The sequence below is a fragment of the Diabrotica virgifera genome, chromosome 10 (genome assembly GCF_917563875.1).
Source record: "Diabrotica virgifera virgifera chromosome 10, PGI_DIABVI_V3a".
Classification (NCBI taxonomy): domain Eukaryota; kingdom Metazoa; phylum Arthropoda; class Insecta; order Coleoptera; family Chrysomelidae; genus Diabrotica; species Diabrotica virgifera.
Window position 1 is genome coordinate 112,393,856 of NC_065452.1, and position 24,927 is coordinate 112,418,782.

A 24,927-nucleotide genomic window follows, 5' to 3' on the forward strand; every position below is an offset into this window, starting at 1 on the left:
AAGTTAGCCACTTTTTTTATTTAATTGACGGCTACTTTGTTTATAACAATTAAGCAACCTAATTAGCGCCGTTTTGAAGTTGAAGGTATATAGTTTATGTGTAAAAGTTTGAGTCAACTTTGAACTTCAAGAGGGTGGTTAATAAAGCTTTAAAAATGACATCCTAACGAAATCGATTCGTAGTCGGTGGAGATGAATTATTAAAATCCGTGTACTCAAAATCGATTTTGATAATAATTTTTTTAATTTGTATGTACTCGTAGTCTTAAAGAGTGCGTTATGTACATATATCCCCGCCTAACATTACAAAATGTTACGGGGAACCTCCCTTATCACTCTGGGATATGAGAAATAGATTACGACCGATCCTAAGACCTACCGAATATACATATTTAATTTCATAAAAATCGTTCAGCGGCCTCAGATGAGTATGGCAACTAACACTGTGACAGGAGAATTTTATAGATGTAAATATATATGGCTATTAACAAATAGGGATTGGCGATAGAAGAGTCAAAATAAAGGGTTGTATGTATTTTTTAATTCTGCATCATATAAAATTAAGGTAAACAATTTTGTCCAAAAAAATAAAAAAATAATGTCAGGGGGCAACCCCCTTATAATTTATGGGTATGAAAAATAGATTAAAACCTATGCTCAGTCCTATAGGATATACGTGTAAACTTTCATAAAAATCAGCCAAACCGTTTCGGAGTAGTAAGGTAACTAACACTGTTACAGGAGAATTTTATGTATATAGAAGTAACTGTGAATTAAATAATAAAAGTAGCTAACTTTGACCGTAATTAACATAGGCAAAAAGTTTTTTGTGAAAATTCGTGTAAAAATACCGACTTTTGAAATCCCAAAATACATTTACTCTACAGTCAATATTAACAAAGCTATTCAAATTGTTTATAAGCCAAAAATGACTCTACTTTAGTAAAATGTTTTCGGAGTGATAAAAATGACTTTTTAATGATTTGTTTTAATACTTTGAAAATATAACCATTCTTCTTTCATGTGGTTTATACAGATGCTATATCATTATCATTTTCTTAACATCAACATTGCGGAAAAAAAGCTCTTTGGGATAAACAAATTGAATAAAATTTAAACTAATTGACGAATGGTCTTAAAAATGTTTGTGCATTATATGGTTTATTTGACTCAAGTGTTCATGCAATATGAAAGTCTTAAGGTCATTTTTGCAAAAGTTATAGCAAATTTTTTATTTTAGAAATTTTAGTTTTATTTTGCAATTTCCGAAGCAACAAATGTTCGGACCAAAATTCAAAATCTGCCATTTAAACCTTGGCTCATCTACTAAAAGAAGAATATTATAAATATGATATTTTATTACCCTAGTTTTACCTGTAGTGATTTAAACCAAAAAAACTACCATTTTTGACCCTTTTTTGTTAATAACTAAAATTCTCGTCCGAACTGTGACGGGCATTTTTGTATTAATAATGTATTAGGTATGTAGTACCCAAAAAACCATTTGCAACCTGGCTGGTTAAGTGTCCCGACAAAAACCTTATTTCTCTGGACTATTAGGTCTTATTATTTCTTCAATATTTCATTATTCCTTAAATGACTCATATATCTGTCCAAAAAGGTATTCCATTAATTGCATATTTAATAGCATATTTAACAGGTAAGTCAGAAGGTTCTAGAGAGAGTCGAAGAAAATCCGCCAAAACAGTCAATTATTTTATCACCTTTAGATTAGACTGATTTGACATTTTGAGTCATTTAAAATCAAAAGATAATTTTTACAGGTTTGAAACAATTTTTTTTTAAAAATTAAGATATTTTGTATAAACAAACTTAAAGTATATATAAATACATGCTCAGAAGGATGAAAAACTAAGGAATTTAGAAGAAGGGCAATTTTTTGTAATATGTATAACTTGTGTAAAATAAATAAGTTTAACGACATAATAATATTGTATATCAATCACACCTTGTGAAGTTTATTGTATATAGTCTTTGATTGAAGATATACCTCTTAAAACGACAATGATTCAGTTAACTCCTGCTTGAACTGATGACCATGGAAAAACTTCTTGTTGGAAAAAATATCCTGCTATTATTATTTTTTAGCGCAGTTCTTTCTAATGCATCTACTTTTTGAACAAGAAATAACATGAAGGGAGGGAGTTTAATAAGAATTAACTGTATGCTTGCTAATAATTGCTTTCATTTCAACCAGCAAAATTAACAACAATTTCTTATGCCGATGCAGTATCATTATGATTGAGGTGTAATTTGTAATATACATTTTTTCTGTATTAATTTTTCTTTCATTAGTCATTCTACTTCTCAGGACTCTTTTGTTTTAATGTGCTGGGTTTGGTTTTCGTCCACCTCTACCAAGTTTTCATATGCCCAAGTAGTAATATTAATCTACTTTTAAATATTCATTTTTAATCAAAAATGAGTAACCATTTTCAATTTCGTTGCAACACGAAACTACAGCCGCATCATTATTCCAGTTCAATCAGAGAGTGAAACAAGCACCTCTACCGGTTTCGAAACTTATTAGTCTCTCATCAGGAGGCACATATGCTGCTCTCTCTGACCCAACTAGGACAAACCCCGGCGTGCAGTCACGGATTGCAACGAACGAAATGGCAGGGATGCCCTATCGGCAACTGCTATCAAAAAACTAAGTTTTCAATCTAATAGCACATAAAACAACATCCAAAAATGTTATTCTACATCCTACCAGACTGAAAACAATGGGAACCTTCTCTGGTAACACTTTCGAGGCTTCTACAATTTGCAAGCCATAACGGATGCTGAGACTAAGGAAGATGAGGGAATTTTACAATTTATAATTCACGTCCCATCAGCTCAGCGCGGTAAAGTTCCAACGAGAATGGTTCCCTTCGTACTCCAATCGGAGTAAACATGTAAATCAAAAATGAATAACCATTTTCAATTTCGTTGCAAACAGCCGCATCATTATTCCAGTTCAATCAGAGAGTGCAGCAAGGACCTCTACCGGTTTCAAAACTTATTAGTCTCTCATCAGGAGGCACAAACCATTTTTTTAATTCCAATTAAATTAGTAGTACTTTTTTATTATTGTATCAGCCTTTTTGTTTATTTCCATCTGTTTAATAAGCATGTGATCTAACACCAATATAGCGCGGGTTTGAAGTAATCTTCTTTATTATTATGTATATCTTTTGATTTTATATAAGACTGTACAGAACGATCAGTGAATCAGTCTGTTTTTGGCAGACCGCCAAAATGACGGTCTCGTCTGATTAAAATCAATGGAAACACTTTGAATGGCTTAAAAAAGTGCTTGAATGGTTACCATGACCCTGAATCAAAAAAGAGGCTAAATAGTGGTGTGAACCTGGTTTTTCGGCCCGGAATGAGCTCGTGTGCAGAAATTGGCCAAGACGTTGTTAACATTAGTTTTTTGGGATGCGAAAGGAATTTAGTTTGTGGATTACTTGCAAACTGATAAATAAATTCTGAATATATGCCGTTGAGATGGGTATCGGTACATGAATCGCGACAAGTTGCGATACACGTATCATGAGATTTCTATCTGTTTCACGACAGAGATACAGACGGCGATAGAGTTGTAGACGACGAAGATAGAGAGTTTTGATACTGATACACCAATACTGAGGCAGCCAAATACACTATGAGATTTGTATCGCGATTCGGATCCTTGTAACATGTATCGATACCGATCTCAACGTGAATGGGGGCGTTTATTGTAACCTTTTAAACCAGCTGGAGGAAAAATTCACGAAAAAAGACTTGGTTTTTCATCAGGACAATCTCTTTTTCTTTAAGTACCGTGCCCAAATTTTTAGGCGTGGGTAGCTTCCATAACAATTTGCCGATATCGTTCTCGATCTTGTGCGGCATGTAACAATTGATCTGCTGATAAGCCAGTCCATTGACGAAGGTTTCGGAGCCATGAATATTTCTTCCGACCAATTCCTCTTTTTCCGTCGATCTTTCCATTGAGTATTAACTGTAGCATCCTGTATCTGCTACCTCTCATTATATGCCCCAGATATTCAAGTTTTCTCTTTTTTATCATCTTGGTTAAATCACCTTCGCCTTGACCTACTCTGTTTAAGATTTCTCTGTTTGAAATGCGTTGAACCCAAGATATTCTGAGCATTTTACGATACGACCACATCTCAAAGGCTTCTAATTTGTTCATCATGTTAACCTTCATGATCCAGGTTTCACATCCATATAGTAATACAGGATACACCTAACATTTTAGGAACTTGATTCTTAGTTGTAAGTTCAGCTGAGAGTTGCTCAGAATAGATCTAAGTTTCATAAATGCTCCTCTTGCAATTTCTATACGAGTTTTAATTTCTTCATCCGGATTTAGTGTCTCTTTTATCCAACATCCTAAGTATTTAAAATGGTTAATTTTTGTTATTGGTTCATCACTGACAATTAGTTGCATAGGGCCGACGTCTTGTTTACTAACCACAAGTAACTTTGTCTTTGTTGCATTTATGTTAAGTCCGTTATTGGAGCATTCTCTAGTGATTCGATCTATAAGGAATTGAAGATCTTCGATATTTTCAGCCATGATCGCCGTGTCGTCTGCATATCTGATGTTGTTAATAGTTTCTCCCCCGATTCGAACTCCACATTGTCCTTCCAAGGCTTCATTAAAAATTATTTCTGAGTATACGTTAAACAAAGTTGGGGATAACACACAACCCTGTCTGACACCTCTTTGAATGCAAATTTTGTCTGTTTCTTTGCCGTCTACCAGAATAGAAGCTTCTTGATTCCAATATAGATGTTGTAAAAGTCTCAGATCTTTATCATATATTCCAATCATTTCTAGATATTCAAACAACCTATCATGTTGAACTCTATCAAACGCCTTCTCAAAATCTATAAAGCAGACGTAAATTGGTTTCTGTACTTCCCATGATCGTTGAAGTAATGTTAACATTGAGAATAAAGCTTCTCTTTTTCCCAATCCTTCTCTGAAACCGAATTGTTTGTTTCCCATTGTCTCTTCACATTTCTGCTTGACTCTATTAAGAAAGAATTATCTTAAGAAGTAGCTTGAGAGAGTGGCTCATGAGACTAATTAGTCTAAAGTCTTTACATGATGATGTATTAGGTTTTTTTGGGAGTGGAATAAATGTAGACTCTAACCATATCTGTGGCATCAGGACAATGCACCGGGTCATATGAGCATTTTGACATTGGCTAAAATTTATGAATTAAAGTTCGAATTGTAGGGAATCCACCGTATTTACCAGATTTGGCCCCTAGAGAGACTTCCGTCTGTTTCAATACCTAAAAAAAGCATGCCTAGAAAGCACTTTTCATCAAATGATGAGGTCAAAACAGCAGTGGAACCGTATTTCGCAGCTCTTACAGATTCTCGCTTCAGCGATGGAATGCAGAAATTGTAATCTCGTTGGAACAAGTGTATTGATGATAAGGAAAACTGTACTGAATATTAAGGTTTATTTCAAACCATAAAATAAATATATGGTTCGGCGTTAAGAGATTTTCATTCCATTCTTGGATTTATCGACTTTCTCCATTTTCGATTTTTTTCATTTAGTTTTCTGCACTTTATTTTGAATTCTCTTTATTTTTGTGGGTAGAGCTGATTGCTTAGTTAGATTCTACAAAGTTAGAAGGTAGAAACCATCGCAGTCAACATTTCAACCACACTAACACACTTTTTTGTCAGTTTGTTATAGCATTATTATTTAATAGTTTTTGTCAATATCGTCAGTATTTATGTTATTATTTTCTTTAAAAGCAAGCAATTGGACTACATAAGTCCTAGGTTTTCACCCGACGTCGTAACGTAACAACGCATTGTATGCCACTGACGCCACTGCCATCGAAGAACACGCCATCACAGCCACAGCTGCGTCTCGCCACAGCTGCGTCTCACTTCTGCCGTCGCAATGGATATAGTAGATTCAAACGTGTTCTTCTGTTATTATTATTACGCCACCGCCGAAATAAACGTAGAAACTACAGAAGATTCTGGATATCTCCTTTGATAGCATTAAGAAATTGTGATGGTCAGTTTTTTATGCAAGAATATAAGGTTTGTTCGTAGTACCAAGTAGTACGATCCAAACAATGAGCTACCGTTGCCAACCATCAGACGCATGCTTAGTTAACAGTTAGCGTAGCGATGCCCAGTTAACAGTTTGAGTTGGTAGACTACGAACGCGCATGCGTCTGATGGTTGGCAAGGGTTGCTGATCGTTCTACGAACAATAGCTTTGTTCCAGCAGACTGTTGAACTGATGTTGAACTGATTCAGGATCGTACTGAGCGTGCGCTTTACATAAAACGCTTACGGTTTTATGTAAAGCGCACGCTCAGTACGATTCTGAATCAGTTCAAAATTCTGCTGGAACAAAGCTAATAGGTAGTCCAGGGCGGATCTGTTTTGAGATGGACGTTGAAAGGTGACTCATATTTTTTTGCAGAAATTGCTTGGAATTAACTCATATAATAATATGTAATTGAGTTATCCTCCCACTCAGAAAGGTCCGGAACATTGTTTAAATAATCACAATGCCAAAAGATGAAGGAAAAATTCGATTTTTTTCTTCGTTTTTTGATTATAACTTTAAAAGTATTCACTTCCGAGAAAAGTTGCACTGACATAAAAGTTGCGTAATCAAATTTCCTATAATATAGGATTGGTTAAAAACTTAAAAAATAGTCACCATTGTTGCAAAATAGCAATAATTGCGTAAAAACCATAAAAAAAAAACAAGTAGTCGCATTTTACGTTTTTCACCCAATTATGCTACACTTAGGATCTTCATATTTTACACAAAAAAACTTTATAATATAGTCAAACAATACTCTAAATTTGATTAAGATCTGTTCAAAATATTTTGCAAAATAAATTTTGCAATCAAGCTTTCGCAAAAAAATCATTTTTTCAAAATGTTGCAAAACTGAAAATAAAGCAGATAGCAAGTTTAATTTTTTTACATATAGAAGAATACTGTACATTCCATTTGTAATTTTCAAAATTAAAATCGATTAACTACCACGGCGCCAGGAATTTTTTTAAATAAACATTAATTTTTGGTGCTACGCGCAGGACAGAGCGGTGTTCGATACACAAAATCAAATTAATTTGATTATTATTTATAAAATATTGTTTAAACAATTGCTTATGTTTAAAAATAATAAACATTTCCAAGGACAGAGCATGTGTTTTTACTTTGCAATAAACAAATTTATTTATTTATATCGAAATGTACTAAAAATTAAAATTTATCAATAATTATCAAGGGTCATTGGAATGCCTAATCAGAGCAAACTATCCGCTTTCCTGCGCGTAGCACCAAAAATTAATGTTTATTTAAATAAATTCCTGACGCCGTGGTGGTGAATCGATTTTAATTTTTCAAATTGCAGATGAAAGGTACAGCATTCTTCTATATGTATAAAAGAAATTCAACCTGCTGTCTGCTTTATTGTCAGTCCTGCAATATTTTGAAAAAATAATTTTTTTTTGCGAAGGCTGGATTGCAAAATCTATTACATAAACCGATCTTAATGACATTTACAGTGTTGTTTTATATTTTATTATATAATAACGTTTTTCTGGGTAAAACACGAAGGTCCTATGGGGTCTAGGACGTTTCATCGCCGCCGTTTCGATGCCGCCAGTGCGATGCCGATGCCGGCCGATTCATCGCCAGTCAATTAATCGCTATCTGATATATTTCCGAATTTTCGACAGTTACAATTATTAGTTATTTTTAGTATTAATTAGGAATTCTAGGAAATGCGAGATATGACGGCGATGAAATGGACTGGCGATGAACCGGCGGCATCGAAACGTCCCATTCCGGGTCCTATGTGTAGCATAACTGGTTCAAAAACGTAAAATGCGAATACTTGTTTTTTTATGTTTTTTTCGCAATTATTGCTATTTTGCAACAAGGGTGACAACTTTTAAAAAATATTTATATAATTCTACATTGTAGAAAATTTAATTACGCAACTTTTATGTTAGTACAACTTTTCTCGGAAATGAATACTTTTAAAGTTATAATCAAAAAAAGAAGAAAAAAATCGAATTTTTCCTTCATTTTTGACATTTTGATTATTTAAACAATGTTCCGGACCTTTTTGAATGGGAGGATAACTCAAATAGATATTATTATATGAGTTATTTTCAAGCAATTTTGCAAAAAATATGAGTCACCGCTCAACGTCCAAATGTAGGTACTATTTTTACAGATGCGCCCTGGTCTACAAACCTCTTACGAATTTATTGTTGTTAGATGAAAAGAAATTTTTAATTTTTTTTAGAATGAGTGTGCCCATTTTTAATAATTTAGTTAAAACCTTAAAACCACATTTAAAAAAGCAGCATACCAAATTCAGGATACCATTAGAACCATATTATATTAAGCGTCTACTATACTACTCGCGAAGTTGATCGAAGTTCAGCGAGCACGAGAGTGTAGACAGGTACTTCATGCGACTTCGCTTCGCCTCGGACTACTTGCATTATTCCATATTCCTATTTCCATATTTTATATGAGATATTTTACCCAAGAACATAATATAATGGGTATACATACAGATAATTTTATTTTCTGAGGATTTAGCATTTTATCGGCACTTATTGGGTTTCAAAGTTATTGAAGATGAGTATTAGTCATTATTATACAATGAGCACCTAAAGGTTGGAATAAATTCATTTTTTAGTGAATGGGCAATTTTGAAAATAAATCCCGAAACAGGTCGATTTTAATTTTTAATTGCGATTTTTGGCATGTATATCATACTAATGACGTCATCCATGTGGGCGTGATGACGTAAGCGATGATTTTTTTAATGAGATTAGGGGTCGTGTGATAGCTCATTTGAAGGGTTATTCAATTATCTGTTCAGTAATATAAACATTAACATGATTATTTATACAGGCCAAAAAATTAATTAATTGACACAAAAAGAAGAATGTACGTAATTTATTTAATTCGAAATACATTTTACTGCTGTCAGAAAATGGAAAAAAATGTTTATTTGAAAAATAAAAATTTCTTTTCGCTTAAATGAAATGTTTAAACTGCCAAGATGCAGGTGGGTGGCAGCTTTAACACTGAATTTAAGCGAAAACAATATTTATTTGTCAAATAAACATTTTTTCCTGTTTTTGTCAGCAGTCAGACTTATTTTGAATTAAATAAAGTACATACATTCTTCTTTTTGTCTCAATTAATTAAATTAAAAAAAATTTAGTTAAATTTTTTTGGATACCCTGTTATTACTGAATAGAGAATGAAATAACCTTTAAATTGAGCTATCACACGACCCCTATTTTCATTTAAAAAAATCATCGATTACGTCATCACGTCCAGATGGATGACGTCACTAGTATGATATATATGCCAAAAAATCAATTTAAAAATAACTTGTTTCGGGATTTATTTACAGAATCGCCCAGTAACTAAAAAATGAATTTATTCCAACCTTTACGTCAGTACTCACTGTACATATATTTATGAAATTGCCGATTTGTTTAATATTATTGTTTTGAAGCTATTTCCCTGTGACATGTTACTTAATTTACTAATTTGTTAAAATTAAATTATTAGAAGAATTTTTTTATCAAGCAAGAAAAACAAAATTTGTAAGTTATTAATGTTCTGTATTTTGGTAACGATTTCTGAAGTGGAAGTCAAAACTTAAATTATTGTCGTTTATTCCAAAATAAAATAGTAAATTCTTTCAATATCTCAAAACACTTAAATCAATATGTTTTTACTAGGTCTGTTCGTTTTTCATTTTAACTAACACAAAATTCAATCTATCTATTCTTGATATTTATTCAAGACGCTAAAATATACATAAAATTCAGTTGTTTATGGACAGATATTTACACTTTCAAAGTAATAAAGAACCTTTTAAGCGTTGTTTTATATTATTTTGTGTATATTAATTGAGTCAATTGGAATATATAAAAATACAGTTGATTTACGAATATTTCGAGGTGACAATCTAGGAGTATTTAAAAAAATGCTTATTTATTTAAAAAACATTTATTTATTTTTCATAAAAATTTAGCCAATCGGCCCTCCCTCTTCACCGCCTTTGAGCTCCGACAATGCAGTGCATCACTCTGCCTCTTTTGTCGTCGATCCGTTGAAACATCGCTCGCTACGGTCTAATGGGGCATGCGCATTTGCGCATGCCATAAAAATTATATGAAAACGACGCGACGCTGCGACAACGCAACACACTCGTCCCAATGCGTTGTTACGTTGCGACATCGCAACGCAACGCAGCCCAATGTACTAATGTGGCCTCACCCTAACATTACCCTGTCAAAACCTTCAGCGATTTTACTTACTATCTACAGTTCCCGTTCTTATAAAGATAGAAACAAATTTTTAAAAATAGAAATTTATGAGTCAAATCCTTGGCTGTTATGATTAATGTAACTGGAATTATTTTTAATAGAAGCGGAAAACACATTTGAACTATAAAAATATTTAAATTTCAAATAAACGTAATGTTTTAATTGGAAGAAAATCTATATTTATAAGTTTTCGATTTATTTTAGAATGTTTATTTAATCTAATACAGATTGAGAAGATATTTTTATATTGAGTTATTTGCAGTTCACATCCGCATATTACATGAGAATTCAACACATTGATGGCTGTCTCACTATAAAGCATTGTCACTAGTCATTAGCGTTGCCAGGTGTCCCAATTTGCGCGGGACGTCCCGATTTTCAGGGGTCTGAGGACGCGTACTGATTTGTACCTGATCGGGACACCAAATGTCCCGATAAATTTCACCCACGAAAATCAATTTCAGCATGGCTTGCAGTGAATTTTATATGTAACTATGTTATAACAACCAAGGCACTCTAAAAGGCGACAATATCGAATGAAAAATATTTTACTTAATCTACAATTTTATTTTGTAATTTAGTCTGATTATTATTACGTAGGATTAAATACGGATTATAAAAACACCTTGTAGTCCAGTAAATGAACGGAAATACGACGATACCGTGTAATTTTCAGGGTCAACTCCAAATTGCATGAAAATTTGGACTTAGGTTCTACTTACCATCCCCTCAAAGTTGAACTTCTGCCGTTGGTTGTTTTTACTCGGGAGGTGACAGTCACCGCTAGTCGGGGGTGAAAAACCGCTCGTTTAAAATAAGTAGTAAAAATAACTTAGTTAATACTTTTCGAGTTATTTGCAATTGAAAATGTTTATTTTTCGACAAAAAAATCACGTTTTCAGGCGGTTTTTCACAAATAACTCAAAAAGTAAGTATTTGATCGAAAAAAATATTCTTGTCAAAAATGTAGCATATAAAAAAATGAAAAAAAAAAATGTGAATTCATAAAGTCTAGAGACCCAGCAAAAGCAAAGTTGTAGCTCATGAAAAATACGTTCTTATTCGTCAAATTCTAAATCAAATATTTCAACGTGAAATAACCGAAAAATGAAGCACTTTTCGGGAAACCCCCATTTAAAACTTTTTTAAAGTGTTTAATAAAACTCAATTTTTATGTTTTAAAAAAGTTTTTAGCATCAGAACTAAGCGAGTTATGCTCAACATCAAGTTTTTTTTTGGTAAAAAAAATCGTGAAAATCTCTTCCTACTTAGCACCCCAAATGAAATTAATCGCGCTTTACAAACAATTTATTTTTCTTATATATTTTTATATGATCTATATTAATCTATAAGTTTCACCGGTTTCAGAGACTTATTTTTGAAAGGGTCATAGTTGAAAGGGCCTGATGGAGTCACTAATCACGAGCTTATGCAAAATATGAACAGATATCTTAACCAATTTTTGTGTTACAGAAAAACAAAATGAAACTATCATATTTATAAAAGCAAAACCTACATTTTTTTTACTCCTTGAGATTTTTCGTATCACTAATACTTTTCAAGTTATTTTGAAAAAGAGCATTTTTTCTTATAAACAATACACATATAAAGTAAATGTGTGGTAATTTTATTTAGGTGCTAAATAGGGAGAGATTTTCACGATTTTTTTTACCAAAAAAAAGGGTCAACTTTATTTTGAGCGTAATTTGCTTGGTTTTAATGCTAGAGACTTTTATATAAAAAAATAAAGATTTTTTTAAACACTTTAAATAATTTCAATAAGTGCTTCCCAAGAACTGCTTCACTTTTTGGTTATTTTACGTTGAAATATTCAATTTGGAATTTAACGAATAAGAACGTATTTTTGATGAGCTACAACTTTGCTTTTACTGGTTTTATAGACTTTCTGAACACACAAGTTTTTTGTTTTTTTATAAGCTACATTTTTGCTAAGACAATTTTTTTTTGATAAAATCCCAGGCAACCAAATAACGTAATACAAAACGTTGAAAAAACGTCTAATTATCACCAAACGACGTCAGTTTATCACGTTTTTTCGACGTCGAATATCACGTGAATATGTCCCACCATAGCTCCCGTCATTTTTATCACGTTTTAAATACGTGATATGAAAAACGTAGTTTTTACGTCGATTTTGCGTCGTTTTTTTTAGATTTATTTTTCATTTTATGGCTTTAGAAATACACAATAATTGAATGGGTCCGCCGAATAACGTTGTAAGCACCACACGGTCAAAGAAAAAGTTTTAAGGTCCGGTCCTGAACATGGTAACACAAACTGTGTTTACATTTCAGTCCCAAAAAATCATCTTTTTTCAAGTAGTTTATATCCAAATAAACTTGAAAATAAGCAAAAAGTAATAGTATATAGTGCAGTTACCTTACGGAATAAACCAGTGAGTTTTTATTATTTATTTATTCAAAACATTACAAAGCATACCGTTTGTAAGGTTAAGTGACGGCCGAAAGGCCAGTTCTCGGAACTAGTTCTGGTTCTGAAACTGGTTTATAATTACTAATGAGTATACCAAATGATACCAGATCCGACCTAACTAATTTGTCAACAATCATGACTGAAGATCATCAACAACCTCAAAACAAAACCTCATATTCAACTGTGCTTAACAATGCTTCTTCAATTCAATTTCCTTCAAAGCTGCAAGCAATTTTATTTAATTCGCTACCTGATACTAAAATAGAAGAGTACTTAATAGCACTTGGTGAAGTTGTTCATCCACGGAATATTTTATTTTCATCAAGGCTATCAAATAACAGAATATGTATTTATCTCTCCAGCGAATCCCTGGTGGAAAAATTTATGTCCGGTCCAGCAGAAATAACAATTAAAGGCGAAAATCTAAAAGCACGAAAATTGATAACTCCAAACGAAAGACTGTTACTATCGGGTGTTTGCCCTTCTATTCCACATATTCTAATAGAGAATGAGTTAACCAAATTTGGTCTTAAATTAATGTCACCTTTAACCTTCCTTAGAATCGGTAGTCAACTTCCAGAATTTCAACACGTCCTCAGTTTTAGAAGACAAACTTATATTCAACCACTTGTAGATATAGACCTTCCCTCTTCTTTCTTAATGACATATGATCAAACTTCGTATCGCATATATTTAAGTTTAGATAAACCTTCATGTTTTATCTGTAAGAACACAGGTCACGTTGCAGCAAATTGTTCAAATCATAATCAACAAAATGATTCCTCTCATATCCAACACCAACCGCAACAACCAATACAACAACAACCAATACAACAACAACCAATACAACAACAACCAATGCAACAACAACCAATACAACAACAACCAATACAACAACAACAACCAATACAACAACAACCAATACAACCACAACCAATACAACAACAACCAGTACAACAACAACCAATACAACAACAACCACAAGAATCCCCCAAGTCTATTCCATCACCCCTAGAAATGGAACCAAATCATCCAGTCAGTAATTCTAGTGCCGAACCTTCACTTAACCAACAAACAGATACTAATTTAATGCCCCCCGTATTAATTATGGAAACTAATTGTATATCTAAGGATCAGTCAACGACCAATAAGAGAACAATTTCGGAAATTAATACTACTCCATCTCCCACTGAAGAATTAAATAAAGAATTTAAAGTACCAACACAAACCAAAAAGAAACAAAAAAAGCAAACTGAATCTACCAGATCAATTCAGGAAATAATGATGCCAACAAAAACAGTATTTCACGATACGTCAAATAATTTTAACTTAACATATGAACAAACACTTGACTTTTTTGAAAATTATACTAGCTCGACTGATCCCATTAGTTTATTACAAACATACACAACGGATATACCCAACTTTATTTACATGTTAACAACAATTAAGCCATATTTTACAGAAAAAAGCATGAAAACTAAATGCACTAAATTAATAAACAAAATCGAAAAAATGCTAGACGATCCCGCTTATCAAGATAGTGATTGTTCGACAAATTCAGCTCCAGAAATAAACTAAAATCTTCGAACCGATACTACAATGGAATGTTAACGGGTTTTATCCCCGTTTAGAAATGCTTAAACATTTATGTTCAATAATCTCACCATCAATAATATGTTTACAAGAAACAAACTTTAAAGGATATCATAGTTATGACATGAAGAATTATTCTTGTTTCCATAAAAACCGAGAAAACGCAAATATCGCTAGTGGAGGAGTTGTTACGTATGTTAACAAAAAATATGAATCAGAAGCATTAGTAATCAATAGTAATTTAGAAGTAGTAGGAGTATCAGTGTCCTTTCCACAAAAAATGAATATCTGTAATATTTATATTCCACCTGACTTACCTATCACAGAAGCAGATATTTCAGATGTATTAGATCAGATTCCCACTCCCAGAATAATCGTTGGTGATTTTAACAGCCATAATCCAATATGGGGATCTCTTGGAATAAATTCCAAGGGCAAAATTTTAGAAAACATAATTACCTCAAAAAACCTAAACGTACTGAATGATGGACAATCAACAAGATATAATATTCATACAGGTACTTCATCAGCTATCGACCTGTCATTATGTGATCCTCTACTGTCAGCAAAGTTTTCATGGGATGTAATTCCGTTTTTATTTGGAAGTGATCATTATCCTATTAAAGTCTCTTTTAACAGTAATTATGAAGATACTAATACAACCCCAATTCCAAAATGGAATCTAAAGAATGCCGATTGGTATTTATTCAAAAAGTATATTCAACAGAACTGCCATAGCTTAAAAGAAGTCACCGAAAATCATCATATAGATGAACTTTTGAATTCGTTTATATCATTAATCCATCTTGCCGGTGAAAATCATATAGGTAAAACACAAACTCTACATAAAAGAAATTCATTACCATGGTGGAACGCAGAGTGTACTGATATAATAAAGAAATATAAAAAATCCTTTAACAAATTGAAACGTCACAAAACACTTGAAAATACTATAGAATATAAGAAGTTACGGGCTCAAGCTAGATATATAACTAAAAAGAACAGAAAAAAATCTTGGCAAGAATTTATGTCCTCTATTAATTCCACTATGCCTATAAGCACCGTATGGGAAAAAGTTAGAAAAATATCTGGAAGTAATACCTATAAAAAGATTCCATTTCTATGCAATAACAAACAGATAGTAACATCTAATAACGAAATAGCAGATTTATTAGCAAAACAATTTGAAATGAACTCCAGCAATAACAACTTTTCTAAAGAATTTATCAATACCAAGATGATTTTGGAAAATAAATTAATAGATTTTAATTGCATTGAAGATAATCCTCTTAATATAGCATTTACCATGGAAGAGCTTAATCACTCTTTAAGTACCAGCAAAAAATCGGCGCCAGGACCAGACGATATTCCTGTTAGTTTCTTACAAAATCTACCAGATAATGGAAAACAATATCTTCTTAACCTATACAACAGAATTTGGACTAATAATGAGTTTCCCACAAAATGGACGCAGGCGATAATAGTTCCATTACTAAAACCAAATAAACCACGAACTGATCCCGAATCCTATAGGCCAATTTCGCTTACCAACACAATGTGTAAAATCTTGGAAAAAATGGTGAATAATAGACTAAGGTGGTTTTTGGAAAATAATAAATTAATAATCAATGAACAAAGCGGCTTTCGCAGGAACAGATCCACTTTAGATAATTTAATTGACCTAGAATCCGAGATAAATGAATCGTTTGCAATTGGACAGGAATGTCTTGCGGTTTTTTTCGATATAACAAAAGCGTTTGACATGGCTTGGAGATACGACATTCTTAACACACTAAGTCAGTGGGGCGTCAAAGGTAACATGCTATATTTCATTCAAAATTTTCTTAGTAAGAGACAATTTAAGGTTAAGATAAATGGTACACTATCCAGCACTAAAGACCAAACAAATGGAACACCTCAGGGATCTGTTATTAGTTCAACACTATTCTTAGTAGCAATAAACAAAATCTTAGAAAACTTTCCACAACTTGTTAAAGCGAGATTATACGCTGACGATTTAGTCATATATTCAAGAGGAAAAAATATTCTTTCTATACAGAAAAATTTACAATGTGCATTAAATCACCTTGAAAACTGGTCGAAAGCTGTAGGATTGCAATTCTCTACAACCAAAACTAAATGTATTTTATTTTCAAAAAAACGGCAGTCTACAACTCCAGATCTTCAGTTATATGGAAACAACTTAACTTATGTGGAACACTTAAAATTTCTAGGAATGATCTTTGATAAAAAGCTATCTTGGAAGTACCACATTATGCACATTAAACAATCCTGTCAATCTGGTCTCAATTTAATGCGTACACTGTGCAATCGTAATTGGGGTTCAGATTGTAAAAGTTTGATTCTTATTTACAAATCTCTAGTACGATCCAAACTCGATTATGGATCAATTGTATACTCATCTGCAAAGAAGACACTTCTTGCTCAACTAGAAGTCATACAAAATACAGCATTAAGAATAGCCACAGGAGCATTCTGTACTAGCCCCATTAATAGTTTACAATGTTTAACCGGAGAACCACCTTTAAATTTCCGAAGAATGTACTTGTCATTAGTCTACGCATCATCCATATATGCAATAGAATCGCATCCCACTTTCCACCACACTATTGCAGAACGTTTCAAAGAAACTTATGTAAATAAAAAAAGAACTAACCCTCCCTTTTACGAGAGAATCAGAAAATATCTCTCTCTCAATAATATTCAATTCCCAAAATTTTTTAATCAGACAAATACAGTTACTCCTCCGCCCTGGACCTTTCCTCCTGCAATATGTGATCTAACTCTCTCTAAATACAATAAGCTTGATACCCCCCATGCAACAATTAATCAATCTTTTCTCAACATACTTGCTTCTTTCCCAGATCATTGTTATATTTATACAGATTCATCTAAGACTGCTGATGGTGTGGGATCGGCAGTTGTAGATTCAAACACTATATTACAATTTAAATTATCTTCCACTTGCAGTATTTACTCTGGAGAACTATATTCAATTCTGCAAGCCCTCATTCACATTCGTACTCAAAAAATTCCAAAATCTGTCATAATTACCGACTCACTCAGTGCATTACATACGATAGAACAGTTATATACAAGTAATCCTATAAGTATTTTAATAAAAGAACAATTACATTTACTGAAGAACACGATGCAGCAAGTAAGCTTTATATGGGTTCCATCACACATTGGACTTCAAGGAAACGAAAAAGCAGATTTCCATGCCAGAGAAGCAATACACAGTGCGTCTTCAGTGTTAGTGAACTTAGTGCCTGTTTCCGATTACAAACCATTCCTTAAAGAAAAAGTGTTAAACAAATGGGAAAACGAATGGAATCTTTCACAATCATCTCTACACACAATAAAGCCCTCAATTGAACCTTGGTGTGAGATAGACCTAAATCGCCAGCTGTTTGTGAAGCTAAATCGTTTACGCATAGGGCATAGCAGACTTACTCACAGCTACCTAATCTCTAAGTCAAATCGCCCTATTTGTGACCTGTGTAATTGCGACATCAATGTAACACATATATTAATAGAGTGTCCTAAATATCTTAATGAAAGACAAAAACACTCCATACCTCTCAATATAAAAGCAGTCTTAGGATCACACTGTAAGCTTACACATTTGTTTAATTATTTGAAAGACATTAATGTTTTAAGCAAACTATAACCACTGTTAACATTTTATAATTCTTAATTTGTAAATTATATTGTTACCTAAATGTGAACTTATGTAATAGTCAAAATGTTATTAGATTTAAGTAACCATGTATTAATGACAGTACAGCTAATAACCCAAAGTGGTTAATGCTGATAATAATAAAAAAAAAAAAAAAAAAAAAAAAAAAGTTTTAATATTGTGATAATGGTGAGTTTATACATTTTAAAGGTGAGTAATACAGTGTGTATTTTGTATTTAAAAACTGTATTACTAACCCTTAAAATGTATAAACTCACCATTATCACAATATTAAAACTTTTTCTTTGACTTCTCAAAAACAAACCATGTGGCGCTTACAACATTATTTGGCAGACCCATTCAATTATTCGTATGGGCATTGTTGGTATTGCAATTTTTCCATTTAAGTAAAACCAAATGGAAGGCTCGTTAAAATGCATAGAATTACAATATCCTCAATACAACATATATACCTAACTTACATAGAATTTTCACTTTTTATATTATATTTACTGTGTCAAAACTGAAACGACATATAAACTAATAAATCATTTATTAACAAATTAAACATTTAACTCACAATTTAATAACAAACTTAAGTTTAAACCATTTAAGTTATATAATATATATAATTATTATAATTATACCACACACTTTAAAGGTACGATTCTGACAACGACTGCAGACGGCAGTTATAGTTGTCACCATGACAGACGTCTTTTAAAACGTATTTTAACGTCATTAATCTTACGTATTTAAAATCACCTACAAAAGATGTCGATATGACGTAATGTTCAACCACGTGTGTATATTCAACCAAAAACTGACGTTTCCTCGACGTTATATGACGTCTCTTGGTTGCCTGGGATACTTCTTGGCTTTGCGAAAAACCGTCTGAATAAGTGGTTTTTTTATCGAATTAGTTTGCTTAGAATTAGTCAATTTATCCATTTTGGGACTTATTTCAAACGCGCGTTTCTTCAAACCCGAGAAGGGGTAACTACCCCCTCCCCCAAGTAAAAGCAACCAACGGTACAAGTTCAAATTTGAAGTGGACGGTAAGTATAACCTTACAACGGTAAGTAAAACACTCCAAAACAGTTATTTACTGGGCTATTGTTGTTTATTTATCCCGATCTACAACCCTAAATCCCGATTTGGTTTACCTTATGTACCGATTTAAAACAAATCGGACCTGGCAACACTACTAGTCACTGTCTCATCTTCGATATTTGTTTTGAAAAGTAATTATTATACATCTTCAATTTCAGTTAAATGTTAATTGACCATTTACTCCTGCTTATTTTTTTAGCATACGCTTCTGTCCTAGTTTATAATCCTATTGTAAGGCTATCTTTATTCCTTACTTGATATCTCTGTCTGATTCTCTGTGGTAGCTCTTGTAAAAAATTCTCCAAATAAGTTAAATCTGTTTGGTGTATGTCTCCCAATAGTAAAGAGCAGAGTAGAACAAGCCACAAATGTTTTGAAACTTCGTAAATTTCTGACTGATCGCAAGTTGGATTTCAACCTGAGATCCAAGATACTAAAGTGTTACGTTTGACCTGTTCTCTTATACGCAATGAAAGCATGGACGTTAAAGACTAGGTCCATTAACAAAAAATTTTTGAAATGTGGTTCCTGTGTCGAATGCTTAGAATATCATGGAAGTCAGAGTGAAAGATGAGAAAGTATTAAGAAGAGATAAGTAACTTCCAGGATAGGAAACTTTTTGACTATGTACAAAATAAGAAGACTGCATATTAGAAGGAAATATGGAGAGTAAGGGAGGTCTAGGATGTCATGGCTACGTAATAATCGTCAATAATATGAAATGCTTCGCAATACTGTTATCGGACACCTGCGCAGAAATGCGCTGCACCTTAAGAAGAAGAATCTCCCAGTACTACTTTTTATTAGAAATTATGATCAATAATTTTGCCTCTAATATGCCTCTTTTGGTATTTTAGCATTGTAATTTGAAGATTATTCTATTGTGTTTATGTTTATTTACGGGTTTCTTATTGATGGGCTTTATTCTCTGTTTAGTTTACAATCATGTTTAAGTTCTGCATATCTCTCTTCAATCCTGACCCCCTGGAGGGAGTGTAGTGGTCGACGTGATGTCGTGTATCGTCCTTCTCCAAATATGTCTGTCTCTGGTCATTTCTTTTAACTCATGCATAGGTCTTTTGCATAATCCTGTAATTTAATCGATCTGTCTTGTTGGGGATCTTCCTCGTGTTATTCGGGCTTCCACCTTTCTTTGTATAATTAGTCTTTCCATGTTTTCTGTGTTAGCTCTCATAACATGTCCAAAGTATTTTAATTGTATTGTTGGAGATGGACTTTACTGGAGAGTCGTTGACTAACTTTTAGCTCTCTTAAAATTGAGTTATTTGTCCTATGGTCGGTCCAAGGAATTCGTAGCATTCGTCTCCAACAGAACATTTTAGTGGCGTCTATCTTTCTTCTTACCGATTTTCTCATTAAGCAGTTGATTTGTTTAATACTCATGTTTAGCGCTCTTGAAATTTGGCAGTCCTTCCATATCGTGGTCATTTTAGCTGTGGCAACTTTTACTAGATTACATCTACGTTTTAATTCTTTCTGTAGTGACCCTGTGTTTGTGATTAATGATCCCAGATGTAAGTATGAGCTCACAATCTCAAACCGGTCAATTGTGGTTATGTGTGGATGATTGTTATGTAGTCTATCCACTATCATAGTCTTTGTATTTGATATGTTTAATTGCAGAAAACATTTGACTTTCGTTTTCAACCAGTCGTATAAGATCAATCAGCTCTGCTTGACTATTTTCAAGAAGGGCTGTGTCATCTGCGAAGCGTAAGTTGTTTATTTTATGGCCATTTATTGAGATGTTTTTTCCCATCCTTCAAGTGCTCTTCTCATAATATGCTCCCCATATATATTGAATAATTGTGGAGATAGTATACATCCCTGTCTGACACCTCGTTCTGGATTAAATTCGTTTGAAAGTGTGTCAAGTACTTTAACTGATCCAGTAGTGAGTTCGTATAGTTCAGTTATAAGCGAAATAAGGTGTTGTGGTACGCCTACTTCTTTTAGTATTCACCACGAGTGTCTCAACTTGACTCTGTCGAACGCCATTCGATAATCTATAAAGTTCTGTATATTATGTTCTAAAGTATTTTGGGTATACTACTAGAACCTAAAGGGTCTCCAGTTGTGTATATGGCCTACTTTTGGAAACAGTTTTCAATTAAACGTATTAGCCTGGTTTATTTTTGTTAGTTATAAAGCGAAATACCACATTGTGCCATGTCCACCAATACTATATAACGTAGACTCCTGTTTGGCTTTTATCCAGTTATATAAATAAGCAGACACCATTCACTTGTTACTGTTAATATTAATCAGCCGGCTACTTTGAACATATTTTAGATTTCGTAGACACAAAAATTCGCTCGTTTCAGGTGTTTTCTTATTGAGTTCACATTACGACTGAATTAAAGATTAAAAAACCGAAACACATTTTTTATATTTATATTGACAACTTTTCTAAGATTAATTATTAGATAATAAATTGTTACGAATATTTCATAATACCTACTCTATGGTCCTAGCACCAGGCCCGGCCCCAAGGGTGAGCGAACTGGGCGGCCGCCCAGGGCGGCAAATTCACTTAAAATTAAATTTACTGAAAATTGATATACTAATTGGAAACATGTGGCTCAAGCTTTGTCCAGCCACGCTAAGTCTCCAGCTCATATACAGTCACAGCGACAGTGGTAGAACTAGCAATTAGACTAGATTCGGGCAAAACCGTAGACGAAGAAATACAAAAAGTTCTAAATTCAGAAAGTCATTGGAGAAATGTAATAGAACGCCTTATATCAATAATACAGTTCTTAGCACAATAGTGTCTTCCATTGAAGGGCGATTCTGATAGACTTTTTCATCACAACAATGGTAATTTTTTAAAGCTTGTTGAGCTATTTGGAAAATTTGATTCTGTTTTACAAGAGCACATTAGGAGAACAACGACTGTTACTTACAAGCAGCATCACTACTTGTAAACGTATTCAAAACGAAATTATTCAGCTCCTCCATGACCAAATCAAAAATAAAATTTTAAACTTTTTGAAATCAGCAAAGTATTATAGCATAATTTTAGATTGTACACCTGATATTTCTGGGATGGAACAGATGATTATTGTTGTACATTTTGTCGATTTAGGTTCCTGTTCACAAAGTGTTAAAATAGGGCTTTTCATCGATTGTCATTTGTTTCAAGCTTCTGTCGTGTGTCACATAATATTAATATATCTAGGTCATACGTCTTTGGTTTGTATCATTGTTATATATAATAACGTATGACGTGGATATATTAATATTATGTGACACATGACAGAAGCTCGAAACAAATGACTGTGAATGAAAAGCCCTATTGCAGAACATTTTCTTCGATTTGTGGCTGCACTGGAAACCACTGGCTTGGGACTTACAAACGTTATTTTGCAAGAACTGAATGAACTGAGAAAACCTTTGTAAGATATGAGAGGACAAGAGTATGAAAATGGGGCAAACATGAAAGTGAAGAACTTTTTGTCCCATGTTCTAGTCATTCACCCAACTTAGTCGTGAACGATGCTACTAAAGCCGCACAGTTTGCAGTTTCTTTCTTTTCCTTAGTTTTACAACTTTTAACAACTTTTTCTCAGCATCTATTCATCGTTGGGCTATACTGAAAAATCGTATATCTAGCATAACATTGAAACCTTTGTCCGCAACTAGATGGGAACTAGATGATCATTGATGCAGTTTTACTCCGATCAGATACCAAATTGAAGAAATCTACGATGCTCTTGTAGAAATCACTGTCAATAAAAACAATGATAAAATGGTTGCTCATGAGGCAAGCTGTTTGGCAAATCAAATCAGTGATTTTACTTTTCTTTACTCTGTGGTAATATGGCATGACCTTTTACTTCACATCAACATAGTCAGCAAATCACTGCAGAGTATTGATATAGGAATGTATCAAGCTGTCAGTGTATTAGAAAAAACGGAAAACCATTTTACGTTTCTCAGAAGTTATTTAAAATTCCAGGGCTATTTGACACACACAAAAGAGACGCATGATTTATCAGATAAATGTTTAAGCTATGTGATGCTTTAGATCTAAATTATGCTGATCTAAAAGATGAACTCAAAGTACTTTCCACGATTGTGAAGCCGAAGGGTACACCTCTTGAGACCCTGAAAATGATTAGAGGGTATGATTTTGATTTCGCACCCAACGTTAGTGTTGCTTTGAGGATTTTATTAACCCTACCAGTGACAGTGTCCTCTGGAGAGAAAAGCTTTTCAAAGCTAAAACTAATAAAAAATTACTTAAGATCAACTATGTCCCAGGAACTTTTGAGAGCTCTAGCGACAATCTCTATTGAACACGAAATAGCTGAGTCCCTGGATCTTGGAGAATTAATAAAAGACTTTTCCCATGCCAAGATAAGAAGAGTGCTACTTACTTAAAGAAGTAAGTGTGTAATTATGGATATGGATAGTGAGTTTTTGGATATTAAAACATGTTAATATACGGTAATGTAGTAAAATGTCACGAAAATATTGAAAATACATATATGTGTTTTTGAGCGTGTATCGTTCAAAAAATACAATCTTAAGTAGGGGGGGGGGGCGGCCGCCGATCTTGCCCAGGCTTGCAAAGTCCCTAGGGCCGGGCCTGAGCATGGCATCCATCTTTTGGACATTTATCTTTATTGGGCTATATTTATAACTTAGAAAATAAGTATATTATAAAATGTTTATCCATCTTATAAAATTATTTATTAACAATAACTCCAATAATTACCATAAATTCTTCTTCTTCTTTTGGCATCATAACCCTGGATGGGTCTTTGCCTGTCTGACTATGTCCTTCTATTCAGTCTCTCTTTGGCCCTTCTCCTCCATTGTCTTATATGTATTCATGGTTTTCAGGTCGTCTTCCACGTCATCCAACCATCTCGTCCTGGGCCTTCCTTTTTTCCGCCTTCCACTGTAATATCTTCTTTGTCGTTTTCATGTCTTCTTGTCGCTGAACATGTCCCAGCCATGGCAGTCTTTGACTTTTCACAAATCTTACAATGTCATACCCTTCATTCAGTTCATTAACCTCGTCGTTTCTCCTGATTCTCCATGTGCCGTCTTCCTCTTGCACCGGACCATAAATTATAAAATGAGTTATTACCAACAGGCTAGGAGGTACCTAATTTGGATTTCTATCAGCCAAGTGAGCAAGCAGGTTTTAGAGCGGGATTTGTCACGAATGATTATTTACAAGTGGTTAAGAACTCGATAGAAAAGAGTGTTGAATATAACAAGCCATTAGTCCTGATTTTTGTTGACTATGAAAAAGCTTTTGACACAATAAGTCATCAAAAAATGTTAAAAGTTTTAAAAAAGTGCTATATAGATCATGGCTATATAAACATGATCAAATACATACACTGTGGGCCGAAATAAAGGAGTACATTTTTTAGTTGAAAAGAACTGTTTTGTTTTTTGGGCGATTTAATTTCTTTTTGCAAGGCTAATAGCGTAACATGTCCTCAACATGACTGCAAATTTGGAAGCAAAAATAAGGTACAGGGTCGGACCTATAAAAATTTTTATGTAACGGTGCATTTGAGCTCGTTGCAAATGAAAACTGTCTAAGCTAAAATTGAACTGATATGCTCTTTTGGTAGGTTAACTATCCAGGACATTTCAGTAAAAAGGACATTTTTCATAA

The 24,927-nt window shown here is 33.3% G+C and overlaps 1 protein-coding gene across 5 annotated transcripts in view; it reads left to right on the forward strand.

The window, feature by feature from the left end:
• The window catches only part of LOC114336843 (ELAV-like protein 3), a 270,925-nt gene that overhangs the window by 208,989 nt on the left and 37,009 nt on the right, over positions 1–24,927 (forward strand). The gene's annotated exons all lie outside the window — the stretch shown is intronic.